This window comes from Stenella coeruleoalba (genome assembly GCF_951394435.1).
Source record: "Stenella coeruleoalba genome assembly, chromosome: 11".
NCBI lineage: Eukaryota > Metazoa > Chordata > Mammalia > Artiodactyla > Delphinidae > Stenella > Stenella coeruleoalba.
Window position 1 is genome coordinate 35,383,190 of NC_137157.1, and position 5,485 is coordinate 35,388,674.

A 5,485-nucleotide genomic window follows, 5' to 3' on the forward strand; every position below is an offset into this window, starting at 1 on the left:
CTTTTTAACACTCATATATATTTTTCCTTTGGAATCAGGTATTCTCCTGGTAACAAATTCATTTTAAGGTGAAGTAGGTGAGACATAATAATCAAATTCTCTAGAGAGGGTCTATGGTTTGGGTATGAATATAGTCGACATTATTTCTGTGCTTTGTTATGTTACAGGATTACCTCAGTCTCCAGGGAATGAACAAACCATCCATCCTCTAAATGGTATTTCAACGTGTGTTTTGTGTGTCTACTTTAAAACCCTAAAGCACAAACTGCTACAAAAGGAGGATTTTTGTCTATTAAATAGCATTAACATGAAATCTCTTTGGACTTGTTTAATAATAACCACTTAGTAAAGTTGAAATGTGAAAATACAATTCAAGATTATTCCAAAATCGTTTTTCCTTTTGCCAAAAAACACTAATATGAAATAGAAAAAGGGTGGTTTACATCACCAAAGTCCAAATTCTATGTAGTAATTTTATCATGTGTCATCAGCAAGTATCATTATCAAAAGGAAACCTACTTCAAATTACTGTCAGATTTAATTGGATATCCTACAAAATAATCTTTAGTAAATTTATAAAGATCATTATGAATCATGAGTTATTCTCTGAATATTAAGTAGAATGTTGTTAAATCCTTTTAAAATTTAAATCTGAAGTGTAAGTGTTCCTTCATAATCCATCAAGATATGAAATCTACCTAAATGAAATCATCCTCTTTCTATGCTGTTTATTTCAATCCAAGCAAAGTCAGTCTCCAAGAAAAAAGAAAAGTTGAAAATTCAATTAAAGGACAAGTTCTAGGTGATTAAATGGTGAGGCATTTTGAATCAGAGACTCTCCTACTGCAGAATGCCTTTCGCAGGCTCAGTTACTTTTTTGAATCCTGTTGTAATTTTAAATTATTTTAACAAAGGACAAAGGCATAGGAACTGGCCCTCCTTTTGTTTTTATGACCTCAAATAACAGTGTAGAATACTTAAAAGGAAAATTGTTGGAGTTTTTCAAGAAAGCTTTTCCAAAATACTGACTGAAATATGCTTGAGGATCTGGAATAATGATCATTGCTTACTAACCTATAAGAGGGGAGTAGTCTGTACAGATATTTCTAGCACAGTTTATTATTTTCACTGCAATATCTGTTCTTTGACAAAGGTGAATATTTCATGGCAATGATGTTTGTTTGTTTGTTTTTCTTAGGAAATAACCAACATAACAGGCTATGATATAATGATATTCAATACAACCTTATTTTTAAATGTTAGGCAGACTATAAAGAGGCAATAGAAATAGTCTTTTGAAAGAGACAATGAATTCTTTGTCATATACTTCAAATAATTATTTGAAGTTAATACTTCAATTGATTGTTCTTATTTGATTCTCTCAAACTTCTTTCCATTTATCTCTACATTTTGTCACTAATTTCCAAGTTTTATTTTTTTTCTCATTTACTTCTTATGTACCTGGTCAACATCAAACAAGAATTTTCTTTAAACATGAATTTCGACGGACTTTAGACCTAGTTGAAAAACTTTTTATAACAAAAGTGAGACTAAGTCAAAATCCCTGAATAGATACTCTTCATTATTTCTGAAAAATTCCTTTCAACGTATGTTTTCAATGATCAAAGTAGTGCAATTTAGTGGAATCAGCAGTTCACAGATTTTTAAATTAAACTCTTCTTTTGTTACAATCTAATTTTTTGACTTAGTTTTTTTGTTTTTTTTTTTTTTGTTTTTTTTTATTTATTCATTTATTTATTTTTGTGGTACGCGGGCCTCTCACTGTTGTGGCCTCTACCGTTGCGGAGCACAGGCTCCAGATGTGCAGGCCCAGCGGCCATGGCTCACGGGCCCAGCTTCTCTGAGGCATGTGGGATCTTCCCAGACCGGGGCACGAACCTGTGTCCCCTGCATCGGCAGGTGGACTCTCAACCACTGCGCCACCAGGGAAGCCCTTGACTTAGTTTTTAAATGAGAATTAGAATAAAAAGTATAAATGACCCAATGAAATCTTAAATATGGTGCCAAATATTAGGCAGTTAAAACTAGTGTCTTAATATGTATTGTCCCAATTTTAATTTAACTGTTTCTTTAATTACAAAATGATAGGAATTCTTTATATATTTGGTATACTAATTTTTTTCTTATAATATATAATCCAGATATCATTGCTTGTTCTTTGGCTTATTTTTTCACTCTTTAATCTATCTGAGGATGAATATAATTTATTAATTTTTATGTTGTCTAATTTATCAACATTTTCTTTTATGGGCAATACTTTTTGTTCTTTTATTAAAAGATTTTCCTTAAATCAAGGTGATTAAAATATTTTCCTGGTATTTTATAAAGCTTTATTGTTTTGCCTTTCACTTTAGGCTTGTAATACTTCTAAATTTAATTTTGAGATTTAAGGGTCTAGTTTTACTTTTTTATACTGATAGCCTCTTATGCCAGTGACAATTTTCAATTTTTAATATATTTTTTAAATATCTACCTTCTTTCTCCCACCACCCAGTAAATATCCATGGATGTTAATTTCTTATATATTCTTCTGTGTATAATTTTAATGCACATAGAGGCAAATAGAAATATAGATTCTTTCCTTCAGCTACTTTTACATAAAATGTAGCATACCATATCTACACTGTTCTTCAACTTATTTTTCTTAACAAATAATATATCTCAGAGGTCTTTCATATTAGTAGAAAATAATGTTTTTATTATTTTCACGACTACATATTATTCCCCTATATCAGCAGGTTTATTTTTAATCTCTCCACTAATATCCCATTCTCTTAATTCCTGTAATTTTAAAACAAATCTTGGTATATGAAAGAACAAGGACCTTTTATTATTTAGTTAGCTGTTTAATACCTACTTTAAAGAAGTATATTTGTTTTTAATTTATCCATTTTATTTATTTTTTAAATTTCATTAATTTAGGCTGTTAGGTTCTCATTTCTTTCCATCTACATTTGTTTATTTTGTGCTTGCTTTCAAATATTTTAAGGTGGTCAGTTTGCTGGTTACTTTTCAGCTCATGCTCTTCCAATGTTAATTTTAAAGCTATAGCTTTTCTTCTAGACACAATTTTAGATGCAACCCACAGATATGATATGTAGTATTTTCATTAAAATTCCTTTATGCATTCTTCTTTGACCCATGGATTATTTAGATATATATACTTGCAAATATATAGTGATGTTCAGTTATATTTTATTGTATATTTCTAACTTGATTGCATTGTGGTTTGTAAACATGTGTACACTTTCAAAATCCTTTGAAATTTGTTGAAACTTACTTTATAGCCTAGCAAATCATCAGATTTTTTACGTGTTTTGCGTTTGCTTAGAAAAAAATGGTATTCTGCAGTTGTTGTGGATAGGATTCTAACTATGTTCCTTAGCTCTTGTTTTCATCAAATTAATCAGACCTTCTAGATCTTTCCTAAAATTTCTTTTCTGCTAGTATGAAGTTTTTGTCATCTGTTACTGAGCAAGATTACCACTTGATTTTGGATTTGGCTATATCTTCTTACATTCCTCTAAGTTTTTGGTCATTAGAGGCTATGTTATGGGATGCATACAAATTTAAATTTGGTATATCTTTCTGGAAAGTTAAACATTTCATCATTCTACCATGTTTCTCCTTATCTCTACTTTTTAAAAAATTTAACTTCTAAATGGTCTTTAAAATGTCTACAAAAAGATATATCCTCTATCCATCTTTTAACTTTGTCCATATTTTCCATATTTTGATGCTTAAACCTTCTGTGCCCTTTGTTTTAGATATGCCTTTTTTAAACAGCATTCAATTGGATTTGGCTTTTAGCAGAGTCTACAACCCTCTTCCTTCATAACAAAGTGTTTAGACTGCTAATTACTGCTATATTTGGATTTAAGTCCACCATCTTATTTTCTATTGGTCCCTCTCTTGGACATATTTTTTGCTATTTTTTTAACCTTTCATTGAATTAGTGTACTAATTTTTATTAATGTAATTTTCCTGATATCTATCTGTTGACCTAAATACAAAGCAAATATTTTGAGAGCATACAAAATTGTAAATAGAACTTAACCAGGGGAATAGAACTGCACTGAAAGGTAAAAAGGAGCTTCAAAATTTGATGTTTACCTTGTTTGGTTTGATTTTTTTTTACACTGGGCATATATTTTTATACTGACTTTTGGAAACCAGATCTGCAGACTACAGTAATTCCGCTAAAAGATAATTCGAAAAATGCATGCAAAAACAAGTAGAAATTGTTTATTCCTTGAATACTTTAGACTATCTGTTCAGCTTTTCCCCACTATCTACTTACTCTCATGCCTAATAGCATAAATGTAATTTACACAGCAAAAACATTCACAGAAAAATAATGTAGCTTTTATAATATGTTTCTCAGCATATCATTGAGTGTTTTTTATGCAAAGTGGCTTCACTGGGTTCTGGCATAGGGTCTTCAGTACTGCTCTGGCCTTTGCATGACCCCTTGTTTTCATTAAGTGATGAGCTCTTAGTAAATGTGATACAGGAAGAAAGGCTAGAGTAGTGAAAAGATCACAAAAAAGTTTGGGGTTTTTCTTTTTTTTCTTTTTTGGTTGGTTGGTTGGTTTTGGTTTTGGTTTTTGTTTTTTGACCTTTGTCAAGTCTTGATACATCTGTAGGCTTCATATGCAAATAAAAGTGTTAACCTAGAGTTGGATGATTTTACGCCCCCTACCAATCATAAGTACATAACAATGGAAATATTTTGAAGACAGGCAATCTAGTCCTACTTTCAAATTCTGCTCCTTCCTAGCTATATGATTTCGACAGTTACCTGATTTCTTTGGAATGTGTTTCTCTTTAATACAACTTGAGTTATTCTGAGTAAATTCCCAGTAAATCACTGAGTTATTCCCAGTAAAGCACTTGGGGAAAATCTAAGTTCTGTCTTATAGAACAGAATTATTATTATTTATTTTCATCTTTCTAGCAGGTAGTAGGCAGGTGATGATTATTAGTTTCTACTTCTTACTGACATCCTAGAATTGTAAGGAAATTGCAAATTAGTTCTATGAAAGATTGATGTAATATTTCATTGTCTAACCTGGAATTTACAAGTGCTCCCCTCTTGCACATTAATAAAATGTGAAATGTTAATATATATTATATAGAAGAGTTTTCAACAAAAAATGTGAATCCTTACGCATCCATGACTCTATATTAAAACTTTAACAAGTTTACACATTTAAGTAGTGATATAATCTTATAAACAATATATAAATGGTATATTGGCAAAGGCAATATAAAGAATCAGGAAAAACACAACCAAGCAGAAAACTGAATGTAAAATTATTTGAGATTAAAAAAATCTTACTACCATCATAACAGCTTTTTTATCCATGTCATTTCTTATTGTGTATTGTCATGTAACAATTATGATAAATTTTACTACAAAGTGGTCAATATCATATTTGAAGGTCATTTTGGTAATTGGAAG